Source organism: Budorcas taxicolor, chromosome 4 (genome assembly GCF_023091745.1).
Source record: "Budorcas taxicolor isolate Tak-1 chromosome 4, Takin1.1, whole genome shotgun sequence".
Taxonomy (NCBI): Eukaryota; Metazoa; Chordata; class Mammalia; order Artiodactyla; family Bovidae; genus Budorcas; species Budorcas taxicolor.
Genome location: NC_068913.1, coordinates 40329365 through 40346976, shown reverse-complemented (window position 1 = coordinate 40346976; position 17612 = coordinate 40329365). Strand labels below are relative to the sequence as shown.

The 17612-nt window shown below is 35.2% G+C and overlaps 1 protein-coding gene and 1 non-coding gene across 2 annotated transcripts in view; one reads left to right on the top strand and one right to left on the bottom strand.

Moving 5' to 3' along the window:
* Positions 1-17612, bottom strand: part of CACNA2D1 (calcium voltage-gated channel auxiliary subunit alpha2delta 1) — a 532663-nt gene that overhangs the window by 303996 nt on the left and 211055 nt on the right. The gene's annotated exons all lie outside the window — the stretch shown is intronic.
* Positions 547-653, top strand: LOC128047107 (U6 spliceosomal RNA). The gene has a single exon (XR_008199296.1). It is a non-coding gene; the product is annotated as a U6 spliceosomal RNA (small nuclear RNA).

Sequence of the window (17612 nt, the reverse complement as noted above, 5' to 3'; positions counted from 1 at the left end):
TACTCCGCCATTGAAAAGAATAAAATAGCACCATCTGCAGCAACATGGATGGACGTAGAGATTACTTTAACAGTAAAGTACTGAGCGACTTCACTGTCATGCATTGGAGAAGGAAATGGCAACCCACTCCAATGTTCTTGCCTGGAGAATCCCAGGGACGGGGGAGCCTGGTGGGCTGCCGTCTATGGGGTCTATGGGGTTGCACAGAGTCGGACACGACTGAAGTGACTTAGCAGCAAAGTAAATCAGACAGGGTAAGACAAATACTAAATAGCACCACTTATATGTGGAATCTAACATACAACACGAACGAACATATCTATGAAAGGAAAAAAAAGAAACAGACTCAGAGATCTAGAAAACAGGCTTTTGGTTGCCAAGGAGGAGAAGTGTGAGGAAGGGAAGGATTGGAAGTTTGGGATTAGCACACGCAAACTATCAGATATAGGATGGATAAACAACAGTCCTACTGTAGAGCACAGGGAACTATATTCACTACCCTGTGATAAACCATAATGGAAAAGAATATGAAAAAGAATCTATGTAGTGCTCGCTTCGGCAGCACATATACTAAAATTGGAACGATACAGAGAAGATTAGCATGGCCCCTGCGCAAGGATGACACGCAAATTCGTGAAGCGTTCCATATTTTTTGATTTGGGAGAATGGCACTGAAACATTTATCCTATCATGTAAGAAACGAATCGCCAGTCTATGTTCAATGCAGGATACAGGATGCTTGGGGCTGGTGCACAGGGATGATCCAGAGAGATGATATGGGGTGGGAGGTGGGAGGGGTGTTCAGGATTGGGAACTCATGTACCCCCGTGGTGGATTCATGTCAATGTATGGCAAAACCAATACAGTATTGTAAAGTAAAATAAAGTTAAAAAAAAAAAAAAAAGAATTTATGTATACATGTATAACTGAGTCACTTTGCTCTACAGCAGAAATTAAAAACCACATTGTAAATCAACTATACTTCAATAAAATTTTTTAAAAATAGCACTGCTATGAACATTCTTGCACTGTTACATTCTTATATTCGTGTAAGTGAAAGACAGGGAAGCCTGGTGTGCTGCAGTCCACGGGGTCGCAAACAGTCAGACATGACTTAGGGACTGAACGACAGTAAGTACTGCAGTGTGTGTCTTGTGGGAACCTACATATTTCTACCAAGAAATGTATCTAAGAGCTGCAAGATTATAGTGTATACATATGTCTCACTTTGATAGATATAAAAGTTGGTCTCTAATTTAGAAAATAAATCATGGAAACCATGTACTGGCTTGCAATTAAAACTAAAGGAAGAAATTTAGTGTTTGAATTGATAAAACCCCCATCTTGTATTCTCTATCATGCTATTGTTGTTTGAAAACACTGCTTTAAACTTTTACTTCTGAAAAAAAACAGAAAGAAAAACCCTGCAGATAGTATGCCAGTTTTACTTCTAGAAATATACAGACTAGCTTTTGTGAAATAAAATAATTTACATCTACTGGAAATAAATTTATCCAAGAATACCAGTATAATAAAAGCATCCTTGGCTTACTTTTTATATAGTATAAAAAGAAAAGAAGCTGCTTCCATTTTAGAGAATCTTAAAATTAAGCAGGACAAACTTCTCCCTTATATAAGCTACTTGAGGTAGGGACCAGGTCAAATTCATCTTTATATTCCTACATTTATACCTCCAACACGTAGAAGGCTCTGGTTCAATGCTTATAAAATAAATGAATCCTCAAAAAGAAACATCAGCAAATGTTCCCCTTGAAATGTTCTTTTAATGAAGAGGTAGGACACTTGATAAAATTACTTAAATCTGCCTCCCCAGCTTGCCTTTTGTTGTTGTGCTTCAGGCCGCAATGCAAAGTGCAGAGACCCTGCCACAGCGGAAGACTGGAAAGGACTTGAACCAAAAGAAGAAGAAAAGTAATTGTTTGCATTTTACCACTCTGGTTACATAAACTGCTCACCTATGATATGTGTAAGAGCTCTCCAACCCCAAGGCTGGATGGAGGGAGATTCTGCTTAAGATCAATGTAGCTAGAACCCGGCACAAGAAGGAGAAGTCAGAAATGCAAGTGAGCCACCAAACCTGGAAGCTTCGATTCACATTTGTTGCCACATTAACTGTGCCTATTAAATAACTGGCATTAATCTTTTACATTTGCTAAGAGATGATAGCTCAGAGGGTAAGGAGTATGCCTGCAATGCGGGAGACCAGGATTCGATCCCTGGGTTGGGAAGATCCCCTGGAGAAGGAAATGGCAACCCACTCCAGTATTCTTGCCTGGAAAATTCCATAGACGGAGGAGCCTGGCAGGCTACAGTCCATGGGGTCGCAAAGAGTTGGACAGGACTGAGTGACTTCACTTCACTTCACCTCAAGAGATGGTTAGGTCAGATTGCCACTAACATGTTTTGGGGAGAACCAGAGAAAGAACCCTGTAGCAAAACACTTCAATTTTGTAAGATTTCAATATACTACCACCAAAAACCAAAACTACATTGTAAGATAAATAGATACCAGTGTGACAAGAAAAATGTCATTGGTCTAATTAAAAAGCAAGTGCTCTGAAGTTTATTATGTACTCTCGCTCTCCACCTGATCGTGCCCAAGTGAAAAGAATGAAAATAACAATGATAGAGGAACATTATCACCCCTAATTCCACCACTTTAGCCCGAGAGATGTTTGTACTTTTCCTAATGCTTACAGTCTTTATTCAGCTGTACAATTCTAATAAATCATGATGTACATGTGCATACACTTTTAAACTTTTCCTTTACCCCATGACACGCTGTCTGTATTGAAACAAACATCGTATAGTATTTTTTTGTAAAATATAAAACTCTACTCACTAAAAACGTTAAAATTATAAATACTCTATTATTGAGTGATATTTAAATTTTGAACAACTTTCTACTATTCTGTGTTTGTGGCTTTCTAGCCCTTTTCCTACTTTATAAACTATTTTTTGAGGACAAATACCCAGCAACAGGAATATGAGGCCAAAGAAAATACATTTTTTATTTCTAAAATATTTTTGCCAGTATTACAAATTTAAATTGTCCTATTGTTAAAATTTAAAATAAAGTAGCACCTCAAATTAAGATACCACAATCATTTAGCCCCAGTTCCCATCACAATGATACATATCATCTACAACATAAGGATTTTTCATCTGGCTAATGCTTTCATAAAGTGATATATGTTTTAAAGTAACACGTCCCCTCTTTGTGTTGCCAGCAAATCAGATAATCCACACACTTCTAACTGTAGATTGAGATAAGATATCCATAAGGAAAAAAAAAAAGAATATACCAACTTTTATTGAAAACATATCATGTACCAGACCTTATGTTATAGACCTTCTCATGTGTTGTCAAAAGCTGCAAAGCATATTGTAACTGCTCTCACTTGTACAAAATTCAGGGTAATGCACTTGGTTTCTATTATAACATCACAAATTCACACGGAAAAGACTAAAACTAATATATATGCTTCAGGATTGCTTTCAAGCAGAAATCCTGAAATATTTGAAATCAGGTAGGTAATTTCTTACAACATGGAAGCAATTAATTTAGATGACATTTAGACGAAAACTTTTTCTTTCCTGACTTCTACTTATAGAAAATAAAACCCTTCATAAAATTTATCTTAGATGAAAGAACTAATTCTAAAGCATCTTAAACTAAATTCATCATAAAAGTATGTTCCAGAAAACATTTTATCCTTAACATATCAATATTTTAGAACACAAACATTTCCAGAATTTTCCTCAGGTGCTCACAAATATTCTTTTTTCCCTTTTCAAGTTAGTTTACTGTTGAAAAATAGTATCCATACAGAAAAGTGTATCAAGTATAATGATTTGAACAAGAAGGAAGTACTCATGATGCATTCACATCAAAACCAAATCACCAGCATCTCAGAAATGTCCCTTGTGCTCTAACACCAGAGATTAGTTTTGCCTTCACAGACATTTTTTAATCTAGCAAAGCTCTGATAAATTCTTTGTGACCTTTATTGAAGTATCCATTTAATTTCTGCTAGCTCTTTCATTTCTTCACTGAAGACAGAAATTTATCCCCTGAGATCAAGTAAAGCAGACTTGATGAAAATAGTAATACCAAATTGGCACTGATCGGGACAGCCTCTGAAAGTCTATCACTGGCACATACTACACATTTGCAGGTTCTATTTTTCCCTTCCACTCTTACAATCACACCAAAACCAAAAAGATTATGTTTCACTAAAACAACTCAGAGATAGTAGTTATATTTGCATAACATGATTTATTCCTGCTTAGTTCACTACCATCTGTTTTCATATTTTAAGTAGAAAGATTTATACATGTAACAATCTTACATAACCTTTCACATCTATTTTAGAGAGCAGTTGGCCCAAATCTAGATAATTTTTTCTATGTATAGTCATTTCCAAAAGGTAGGACACAAACTCTTCATATCAGTAAATGTTCTCAGTATAAATAGTTTAAAGCCTCATTACACTGTGATAAGAACAACTGCTTGTTCCATTTACAATTAATTATTAATTGAAATATGCATTAAGATATATTAAAATAATGTATATATTAAGATGATATGTTAAGATAAATAATGAATATATTAAGATGCCTCCTGATGTTAACCTCTTGAATCCTTTTGTAAAACATAAAGCACACACTGTACACAGGAGAAAAAACTTCAAAAATTTACTTTTCTTAATGTTTATTTTCTTAGAAATGGTTCAAAATGCTTCTTCTAATCAATGATAAAATAGGATTATATGAAAAATTAGATAATTGTTTTAATTAAAATGTTAAGACTTAATTACCAAAAGCATATACATATGATGTTTCACATGCTACAATTTTATTAAGTTTTTAAGTATTAAATAATATATAGCTAGCAGATTCATCATGTGAGACATCTTTTTAAACTACCTTATTAATATACCTACACTAAAATATCACAGAAGGTGATGTAAGGAATGTAATTATCCAGATATTACATTCACATAAGCATTAACAATTAACACATATATAAACATATATATTTGTACTATTAATATATAAAAATTAAATATCTGGCCATATGTTAGTTAAATATATGTTCAATGAATTTGTGTCTTTATTATCCATCAAAAGTTTTTCAAGAATTTTTTTTTTTTTTTAGAAAAAGATAGCTATTTTTCAATCTTGAAAAATTTTACATTATTTCACCACAAGGGGGCCATAATAATCTTCTTTGAATTTTTCAGACAATCCAGAGAAAACTGAAAGGGGAGTCAATCAATCAATGAAAATTTAAGTCGTTTAAGAAACATTTATTAATGCAAAGTATGATTTTTGAAAGTGAAAATGAATGCAAATTACCTTGCTTTGTCCCATATATACTATTATTTGAAGAGAAAAACTTTTTCTTACTTCTCTCTCCTAAACAGGCATATCCCCTTGCCTCTAGGCTCATAATACAGTTTTACTTTAAATAAAATTAGTATTAAATATGATGGTCTTTGAGAATTACTAATAAAACTGTTACTATTTAACTGCTGCAACATATCACATGGCAAATATTAAACTCTACCCAATATCCAATGCAGTGAGCAGAGTAGAAACTTGGGAATGAGTAAAATTACTAAAACATGTTCACCAGGCTAAACAAGCAAACTAAAAGATGAAAGTAATGTCTAACAATGGTATGCTTTAATTCTGTCCCTCTTCCTTTTAATTAAAATTACTTACAAAACAGATGGACTGCTGAGCTATATTAAGCTACTAAACATTTTGCTCAAATATTCTCTGTGGTGCAATCGGCAAAAATCAACTCCTCTCTGCAGATAAAAATGATATAATGCTCGTCTCCTGAGAGAACAGTTGAGCCAGTGCTAAACGTAAAGTGGAACTAAACCAATTATATTTTAGCCCTTTAGCTGGTGCCTTGGGCCAGGTTATCCAGCATAACCACCAAAGGTAAATGGACTTGAATTAAAAAGACAGGGATGCTTCCTTCCACGCACTGGCAACATTATGAATTTACTATTGCCAATGATCCTTTGCCAGAAACTCCATCCACTCTCACACATCACTTTAAATTCTGTTCAACCAGAGAAGTGAAAAGTGATGATGATGATGACAACAATGATAGAAATAGCTGAATAACCAAAGATTAATCAGAAGAACACTGACAAAAGATCTACTGATGATTTTTTTAATTTTATCTTTTTTATTCATTCTCACAGATTTTGCCTAAGATGCCAAGAAACACTGACTGTCCAGTGACTCTGGTGGTTGGACTTTTAACTTTGGAGCGATCGAGGCATGACAAGCAGTTAAAGAAACAAGAATGACCTGTGTGTATTCCTAAAACGCCACTGTGTAGGAGGCCCAATGATGTCTCTAGACTAAGGAGATGATATTTCTGCATCTCAATCCCCTCATCTCTCTAATGAAAATACACTCCCCACCAGCCCTACTGATGACTGACTTGTGCTAGGAACTAAGTAAGAACTTTCTGTGAATGAACCCTACTAACACTCCCAAAAACTTATGGAAAAGCTAAGAAGAGAACAGAAACAAGCAGACTAACAACTGTTAACATTCTCAGTTGTGTAGCACTGTACTAACAAGAAGACACCTGCTTCCTAAGGAAAACCAAGATTTGAGGAGAAAAATGCAGCATTGAGAGAAAAGCCCTCTCTAGAAACTCTGCTGTTACTAGGTAAACCCCAAACTTAGGGGAAGTGAACACCGACTTCCTAGGCAAGAATGCTGTCTCTAAGCAAACTTTCTGGGGCTTTGGATCCATTCCAAAGCACAGGCTCATTCGGCTCGAATGGAAAATAGAGACAGCATCATTCCAAGAGCCAACCTGCATTAAAAACAGTGCAGATCAATAGTGTACTTGGCATCTGTATGCCAAACCGGTAGGTGCTCCAGGCATGCATAACTAATGCACAAAGTCTTCATGTTTTTCAAAAGACCTTCAACAAGTTGCACTTGACATTCACAAAAGAGCACAGGCTTGGTGATAATGCTATTTCTCTCTTTGGTTTTAAATTAAATGTGACACTCGTAATTTAATCTCTACACTAACCAATTATATATCAGAAAAATTGACTCCGAGGAAGCCATTTTCTTCACTGATTTAAGTTACAAAGAGGAATTCAAATAAAGTTATCAGAAGCCTTCTTCTCCTCCCTTTCAGTAGTGTTGCCTACATTTCAGCTTTTTCTAAAAGTATCCAACTTCACAATATAACAAAAGCAGAAGAAAAATGTTATTATTTTTAAGTTCTATTTGACTTATGTTTTTAACAGTGTTTCCTCAGTAATGGCAGAGTTCCATGACATAAAACTAATTTGCCATCTACTGCAGGTGATTTTTATCTGAATTCTAAAATTTTATATTGAAGAGTGAAACAAAATGACAAATAACCCAGTTGGCTAGAACTTGTAAAAGGAAATCTGTTCCCTCAGCAATGGTGGAATCCACTTACATTTCTAACTAGGTATTTTAAATATAATTATAAATTTAAATAGTCTTTATTTTAATGGGTTCACCTAAATCATATATAAGCACCTGTAGAATTGAAATTTGTCACATTAATTCTATAACACTGTGCTTACCATGAATATATTCTAAAGTGTCTAACAGCTGAAAACTTATCGAACACTTTTTTAAATTACAAAGAAACACAGAATCACACTATCCTAAATCTAAAACTTAAGTTCTTATTTTCCTACTCTTAATAAATCTCAATAATAATAGTCCCTTCCCTTTACAGTCTTTTAAAATTGGGGGTAATGTTAGGAATTAAACAGAAAATTTAATAACTAGAACCTCTAAAACTACCTCAGTGAATTAATTACTCAACACATCGGAGTTGTATGTGTTTTTGGCAAAACATCAGACATATACATACAAACATATCTTTCTGTATGACTTTTTAGAGTTTTTTTTCTCCTCATGTCTCCTGATATTTTTTCTACTGTGACTCTCAGTTATGAATAGGTTGTGTCAAACCCTATGCAATTAAGTACTTCTAATTTTACAACTAAATCTTGAGCAGGTATTCACCTCATTTAAATATTCTGATCTCTAATGGAATTTCTTTCCAAAGTTAAAGCAATTGGTCCAACCAGTGGCTTACACGGAAACCAATTTAAAATTGGCTGGAGATGTCAATTTGAAAAATAAGGAAATATGAACCAGACTTACGATGATATAAGCATCACCCACCATTACTGCTGTTCTCAGGTATTTAGTGTTATACAGCAACAGCAATTCTTTCCACACACTATCTCCTACATAATCTGCCATCATCTTCTCTACCGCCTACATTTTAGACAGTATAGATACTATCTTGTTTTGGGGGGTGAGGAAAGCGAAATCACACAATAAATGCACACTGGAAACAAGAATATTAATAAGGATTCAGGATTATCTGTCCAAAAGTCCAGCATTCAACCACAAATGTGTGTCTTACAGAACCCATATTTCTTGTGTTCCTCACTAGCAGGTAGGCTTATGCTAACCTTTTGAGTAAGTTTTTATTATCACCAAAACTCACTTAAATATAGTCTAAAAGGAGAGAAGAAAAATCACATCACACCAGTGAGCATTCCCAAATGCATGCTGGAACTATTAATGAGTCAAACCACCCATGATCAGAACAGATCCAGTCTTCTTTTTCTTCTTCCAGTTTTACTGAGATATAATTGACATAGAGCACTATGTACATTTAGGGTGTACAGCATAATGACCACTTAATTACATCAAGACATGATTACCACAATAAGTTCAGTGAACAGCCATCATTTCTTATCAGTTCAGTTCAGTTCAGTAACTCAGTCGTGTCAGACTCTTTGCGACCCTGTGGGACTGCAACAAGCCAGACTTCCTTGTCCATCACCAACTCCCAGAGCCTACTCAAACTTATCCGCATCGCGTTGGTGATGCCATTCAACCATCTCATCCTCTCTCATCCCCTTCTCTTCCCACCTTCAATCCTTCCCAACATCAGGGTCTTTTCAAATGAGTCAGTTCTTCACATGAGGTGGCCAAAGTATTGGAGTTTCAGCTTCAGTAACAGTCCTTCCACTGAATATTCAGGACTGATTTCCTTTAGGATGGACTGGTTGGATATCCTTGCTGTCCAAGGGACTCTCAAGGGTCTTCTCTAACATCACAGTTCAAAAGCATCAATTCTTTGGTGCTCAGCTTTCTTTATAGTCCAAATCTCACATCCATACATGACTACTGGAAAAATCACAGCCCTGACTAGACAGACCTTTGTTGGCAAAGTAGTCTCTGCTTTTCAATATGCTATTTAGGTTGGCCATAGATTTTCTTCCAAGGAGCAAGTGGCTTTTAATTCCATGGCTGCAGTCACCATCTGCAGTGATTTTGGAGCCCAAAAAATAAAGTATGTCACTGTTTTCATTGTTTCCCCATCTATTTGCCATGAAGTGATGGGACTGGATGCCATGACCTTAGCTTTCTGAATGTTGAGTTTTCAGCCAACTTTTTCACTCTCCTCTTTCACTTTCATCAAGAGTCAATAAGCTCTTTAGTTCTTCTTTGCTTTCTGCCAAAAGGGTGGTGTCATCTGTGTATCTGAGGTTATTGATATTTCTCCCAGCAATCTTGATTCCAGGTTGTGTTTCATCCAGCCCAGTGTTTCGCATGATGTACTCTTCACATAAATTAAATAAGCAAGGTGACAATATACAGCCTTCACATATTCCTTTCCTGATTTGGAACCAGTCTGTTGTTCCACATTCAGTTCTAACTGTTGCTTCTTCTTCTTCTTTTTTTTTTTTAATTCTTGGGAAAGTCTTTATTCAGCTTTATGTTTTCTTACTTAATTCATATTACCTCCTAAGCTTCTTGATCTGCATACAGATTTCTCAGGAGGCAGGTCAGGTGGTCTGGTATTCCCATCTCTTTCAGAATTTTCCACAATTTGCTGTGATCCACACAGTCAAAGGCATTGGCGTAGTAAATAAAGCAGAAGTAGATGTTATTCTGGAACTCTTTTGCTTGTTCAATGACCCAGCAGATGTTGGCAATTTGATCTCTGGTTCCTCTGTCTTTCTTATAGATACAAAATTTCTTGCTGTATAGTTGCTAAGTCATGTCCAACTATTTTGTGACCACGTGGACTGTAGCTCATCAGGCTCCTCTGTCCATGGGATTTCCCAGGCAAGAACACTAGAGTGAGTTACCATTTCCTTCTCCAGGGGATCTCCCCAACCCAGGGATCAAACCTGCATCTCCTGCATTGGCAGGCGGGTTCTTTACCACTGAGCCACTGTAAAAGCCCCAGATACAAAGTAAGAGAACCAGAAAAAAATATATTTTCCTTGTGATGAGAATCCTTAGGATTTACCCTTTAACAACAATGTTAACTATATTAATTGTGTTGTACATTACATCCTTAGCACTTACTTACATTAACTGGAAGTTTGTACCTTTTGACTGCCTCTATCCAACTACCTCTCCCTCCCGCTCCTGCCTCTAGTAACAACAAACCTGATATTTTTTTCTATGCGTTTCTTTGTTTTGAAGTACAATTGCCCTGCAACACTATGTTAGCTCTTGTTGTATAGGATAGTGATTTGATATTTCTATACATTTTAAAATGATCACCACAGTAAGTCTAGTTATGACCTGTTACAATACAAAGATATTACATAGTTACTGACTGTATTTCCCACACTAGACATATCATACATGTCACTTGTTTATTTTGCAGTTAGAAGTTTGTACCTTTTAACCTCCCTTGTCTATTTATTTCCTCCCCTCTAGCAACTACCTGTTTGCTCTCTGTATCTATAACTGTTTCTATTTTGTTTATTCATTTGTTATTTTTTTATATCATATGTAAGTGAAATCATACAGTATTTGTCTTTCTTTTTCTGACTTATTTCACTTAGTTCAATACCCTCTAGGTCTATTCATCCTGTTCCTAATGCCAAGATCTCTTTCTTCTGTAATGGCTGAGATATATCCCACTGCACATAGATACCACGTCCTTTTCCATTTGTCTTAGGCTGCTTCCATCCCTTGGCTACTGTGAATATGCTGCAATGAACACAGCGGCACAGGTATCTTTCCTAATTAGTGCATTTGTTCCTCAGATAAACACCCATTAGCAGAATCACTGGATCACATGGTATTAATAGCTGTATTTTGAACTTTTTGAGCAATCTCCATACTATTTCTTACAGTGGCTACACCGCTTTCCCACCAACTGTGCAAGAGGTTTCCTTTTTTCCACATCCTCACCAACATTTTCTATTTCTTGTCTTTTTAATAACACACATTATGACAGATGTGAGTTGGTGTCTAACTGTTGTTTTAATTTTCATTCCACTAATTTTGATTAGTGATGTTGAGAAAGCAGATCAGGTCTTAAGAGAAAACTTCAAAGACCAAAGTCACTGGACTTGAAAATGCTTAAGGATCCTAAGACTTTGAAAATAACATGGACTACAGGTCAAGAGCTAAAACCATCAGGAGTTTATGAACATATAACTAGAGGTCAGGTATGGACACATTAGTCCCACCTCTAAGGGTGATTTCCAAAGTCTTTGCAAACTATTCTTCCCATCAAAATATCTCTCCCATAACAGAGCTCTTAGTATTTACGAATTAGGAAAATAAAAACAAAACCTGCTAGGAAATCAAGAATTCATTGAAATGATTTTCTTTTTTATTAATCATTATATATCTATGGTAAACATGAGATTCTGCTGAGGAACCAAATTCATAGGCACACAACACTTTGATATATATTTCACTTTTTCTATATTCTGTCTTTTATAGTCTGTTCATCATTAGGAATAAGATATGCAATTTTTAGACATCCATTAGATATGAACCTAGGAAACTCTCAATTAAGCTTAATTTAACTGAAAAAGTGTATGGAAGAAAAATTGAAGAAAGGTCTTTAATAAGTCCAACATAGCTAAAGATCATCTCTAACAACCTCGGGGCAGGGGTACACCCATCTGCCAAAAAAAATGCCTATGGGAAGGACTATGTCATGGTCTCCTTATATTCACAGAGCCCAGGAAATTAAAGGTACTTGAAGAAATTCAGTTGAACAAATAGCCTGCCAACTGTGAACAAACAGCCAGCCAGCCATGGGTCCTTAGCAGTGAAATATCTTGTTAATGAGAAATCGTCTGGCCTCTGGCCTTAGTCCTTTCCTGTTTGCACTCCTGGAGTGTTTGTTGTTGTTTTAAGAAAACAATGTAGTCCATTTAAAGTCTCTTTATAGCTGCATGTCACTTTCAAGAAAAATTCCAAATTCTTTAACATGACAGTCTGTGTTGCTACCGAAAGAACAGAAGAAAAAGATTTCTCTCTACCATGGTGTCTCTTTAGTCCCATCAAATTACTATTTTGTCGTTGCTGGCAAGCATATTTTCGCTTCAGCAATCCCTAAATCAGGTAGTAGCAATACCGTTCTTAATCCTAGCCCAACACAAGTAACCACTCCTTTCTCTGTACTTCCCAAAATCATGAAAGTAATTCTAAGAGCCATAGTCAAAACAAACCATATACTTACACCTCCACTTACCAGAAGTCTCTGAGTTTTTTAAATGTACAGTTTAGACTTAGACACGGAGAAGGCAATGGCACCCCATTCCAGTACTCTTGCCTGGAAAAATCCCATGGACAGAGAGGCCTGGTGGGCTGCACTCCATGGGGTCGCTAAGAGTCGGACACGAATGAAGCGACTTAGCAGCAGCAGACTTAGACACATTTGTATCTTCAAGGCTATCACTATGCCAGTCACAGGACAGACACTCATTAAATGCTCGCTGAATCGAAAACTGTCATTGCTTAATAACACACATGTAGTTGACTCTGATGGATCTGTCTTTATGGACAGACTAGATGTTGCTTGAGGACAGCCACAACAAACTCATTCATCTCATTATTTCCAGAACTCATTACAATATCCAACACAAAACAGATGGGAAACAAACCTTTATAGAGTTAAAGAAAATTACTCAGTAGATGATGTATTAGAATAAGGACATTATGAGAAAACTAAAATATCACTAAGTAATAATCCTTAAGAGGCTCCTTACAATATGTTAGGAATTGATACATTAAACTGATAAAAAGATATCAATAATAGCAACCCAACAGAAGCTCTAGTAACCTGTGTTCATTTTTACAGCAGTATTTTAGTTGAATCCATCTCTTTACCCCTTTTTCTCTCATTTCTTTAAGAGCAACAGAATATTAATTTAGAAATACTATCATCACAGGAGAATAAAAGACACGAAAGAGTATGCTAAGCAGAAAGCTACATCTTACTGCCTCTAATGACAATAAGTTGGTCAAATAAACCTATATATGGGCCATATGTGATAAATTCAGAGTATGCTCCAAAAAAAGATCAGGCCTATATAAAAACACCATAAGGGAACGAAAATTTAAGTTCCACTCAATCATGATTCAATGAACTGATAATGTTTAACTATTCAGTAGGCCACATCCCCTCCAAAAATCAAAAGAAGCCAACAAATAAACAAAAAAATGCTATGATAGTGATACCTCCCCCTCATTTTCTCCAAGTTTTTCTTCGTTAGTAGTTACAGCAGTAGCAGCTAAAAATAATTGCGTCATCTGGTACTTTCTTCCAGTAAATTAATAATTTTTCTTTAAGGCACATTTTAAAAAGCTTTTCACAAAAACAAAAGAAGAGTCATATTCCCAATATCCACAATAAAGATATTATAATTTATATTGTTGAAGCCAGTGCCAAGGCTTTTCCATAGAAGAGAAATCTAAATCATTTGCCTCATTTTAAGTTATATTAGAAGCTTAATAAATGCTGAAAAAAAAAATTGCATTTTCCTGCCTAGCAAATGATTTTGTCCAAGGCAGAAGGCCTGTTGAAGTATTTAACCTGTCCACAAGGTCTACTTGAACTTGTCTATGTGCTTATGATGTATAAACATGCACGCATGCATGCACGTGCACACGCACGCACACGCACACACACACACACACACACACACACACACACACACACCCCAACACCATGGAACAGTTCCCAGTGTCTTGATGTATGTACAAGATCTCAGCCACACTGCTCAAACTCTTTCCACAGTCCGTAGTAAAAAAGATAAAGACGTTAACTGTTAAAAAGTGAGAACAAATGTAAATGTTACATGTTTAAGAATAGGAATATCAAAAATGTAGCTAGGACTGAGCAATGAACACGAACTACAGTTTCAGACTCTGTGGAACGTATGGAATAGAAAAAAGATCCTCATCTTTGGAGTCATACAGATTCAAATTTAAATCCCTCCCCTCACCCTCACCCATCTACCAGTTGTATCACTCAGACAAATTAGTTAATAAGCCTCTGTTTCCTCCTCTAGAAAACTATAATAACATTGCTGACATCATAAGTTTACTGTGGTTATTAAATCAAATGGAATCTGTAAAACAACAGGCTCTCAATATATGTTATATTCCTTCTCCATCTCCTAATTTACAATAAACTTAAAGAGAATTTGAATTTCATTCCTGAGCTAATAATTTCATATAAAACTGAGTTTAGAAAAAATATTACCCTTTCATGACAATACAAAACATATTAATACAATGATCTTTAAAATCTCAGAGTTGAGCAGCAAGTATAACTATATTATAGATCTGGCAGTGTCAATGCATCAAAGAATTCTCACAAATCGTGTATCTTTATTTTTTTGTGGCCTTATATGCTAATTAATTCAAGTATCTTAATAATTTTTCTATTTAATAAAGTATTCTTCCTAAATTTTACGTAAAAGTCACCTTTAAGGTTTTGCATAAAAGGTGTTTTAGATTATCATTATAGAATCAGTTAAAAACTGCAGTTGAATTAATAGTATGCAAAACAAAGAATCTAAAGCAGTCCTAAAAACATCTTTAATTTGGTTATTGGATCAGTATTCCAACGCTATCAGTTGTATGGTAGGACTGGAGTGAAGTGAAGTTGCTCAGTCGTGTCCAACTCTTTACGACCCCATGGACAGTAGCCTACCAGGTTCCGCCATCCATGGGATTTTCCAGGCAAGAATACTGGAGTGGGCTGCCATTTCCTTCTCCAGGGGATCCTCCCAACCCAGGGATCGAACCCAGGTCTCCTGCATTGCAGACAGACACTTTACTGTCTGAGCCACCAGGGAAGCCTACAGTAGGACTGATGCAACTCAAATATATACTGAAAATAATTTTTTAGATTTTCTCAGTAGTAATAGCTCAATTATGAATCAGACATCTTTATAAGCTTTATTAATTAGATTAATGAATGCTTACTTATTAAAAATAAACTATGTTTCTATATTTCAAAATTTGACCTAAATACTTTTTATTCTATATTTTGCTCTCAACACTAGGAAGTAGCTTCAGAAAGAATCATGCTAATCTAGACTATATTTTGAGGGACTTAATTCAGGGACTTCTTAAGCTCCAGGGAAATGCTCTTCAACCTGCTTAAGGTCAGATAGCTGAAGACAGGCCAATACCCCACAAGGAAACTTCAGCAACCCTGGGAATACTCACTTCATCTCTGTGGGATCAATTTGGGAACTCATGGGAAAAGTGTTCCCAAGAGTTCTACTTATACCAACACAATCTCACCTTTTAGATGTTAATCTCCTAATCATTCTAGAATTGAGAGACTGAGAGATCACTGGGGAGAGAGAGTGTATATGTGTGTGCCTGTGTGTATGTGTGAGAGAGAGAGAAAGTGCGTGTGTGTAAGGAGAGGTGGGGAGACCAGGTCAGCAGAGATACTGCTGGACCCAAGTACACATAAGTGAAATAATTCCTGTTTAGTGCTAACATTGCTGTATCAACAGTATGAACTTCTATACAGTGGCAAGTTTCTAGAAGAAAAAAAATGAAATTAAATTTAAAAGTAATAGAATTACGCTAATAGGAGAAATACATGCTTCTATTTTTAATTTCTCTAGGAGTAAAACTGACTAACTATGCATAGTATTGGTCTACTAAAAATCTTAGTACAGGAAAAAATACAACATCCTGAGCTGTAAGAGCAGAATTATGCTCATACCTCCTCAAGTACATTTAATCTCAAATATAAGCTTCTAAGTTTATTCTTAAAAATCTTCCTCACTCTCTTCACCTTTATAAAGAGGATAAATCTGTTATCCAAAGTCTGCTATGAGGCTTGAATAAGACAAACTTATTCAGTATGTGACCTAGGGATTAATTATGGATTAATTAATATTATGTGCATATAAACATTCTTGAAGTAACAAGTGAATTTTATTGCCAAAAAAAATAATATCAGAAAGTAGCATATGATACACTAAACTAAAATAATCAGAATTATCTAATCTATCTGAAATATTATTATCTTTAAAAGTGAAGATTCTAAGATGTAAAACTCCAGAAATTTAAAGTATAGTTAACAATAGACATAGCTATTACAAGCAATTCTCATAATGTTAAACGTTATTTAGTCATATTCAAATTCACTTAAACTATTTCACTTTTCTGTTAGACAATAGTTTTATTTGTGGATCTTAAGTATTTTATATTCATTTCTCCTGGTAAGATTTTCTAGGTTGCATCTTTTTAAATAAAGTCTACTTTTTCACCCTCATACCCTAAACTGACATTAAATTTTTTGTAGTAGTAGTCACTGAAAGAACATGGCTTTCTTAAATGCAAAAGATCTTAGTAAATCAAGTAACAAGGAAGAGATTTTCATGATATAAAATATAAATTTTTTCTGCGGTAAATGAACTCACTGCATTCATTTTTGTTTGTTTGTTTGTTTTGGATTTACACATCCATACATTATAAAGCAATTTTTTTAAGTTGGCTCATTCCGAATTTATTTTAAAAAATACTTTGCAAAAGCAAGAAAAATATATTCTGTTCATATTTTATTAAGACTGTGCCTTAAAACCACAATTAGTGTCACAGTTAGGAAATAGTTCATCATATTATGAAAGTCAGTCTTCTTTTAAAATCACAAATTAAATGTTCAAGAAGATCTTTAAAGCATCAAAAATTTGTATATTTAACTCTGGACTGTTAGGATACCAAAATATTTTGTTAATTAAATATCGATTTAAAATTTTGCAGGAAAACATTTTAAACTGCTGTGCTGACTTCTGTTTTATACTGAAACCAAGCCTTTAACTATGGCATATGGAACAAACCACTGACTTCTTGTTTATTTCAAGTCTGCCCCGTCTTGTACCCCGTCATCCCCTCCACCATCCCATCTTCCACAAGCACCACTAAAGAACACATTTTATTCATATTCTCCCAAAGAGAAGAGTCCTGGCTGATTTCAGTTATAGATCATTTAAAAATTCAACCCTACAGTGGATTTCATGCTTTGTAAACATTTTTGTTTAAAAAAAGCTTGACATATGATTGCTTCATCTTTTCCTGAAATAGGGAAGTAAAATTCCCAATTAGAACAAATTAGCTATACAAATATTTACTTGCTATTGTCAGTTATTACTATCAAAGTACTATTAAAATAGCCAATTGTTAATGAGTACTTGCTATCTGCCAAGCAGATATGGTGTATTTCATACAAT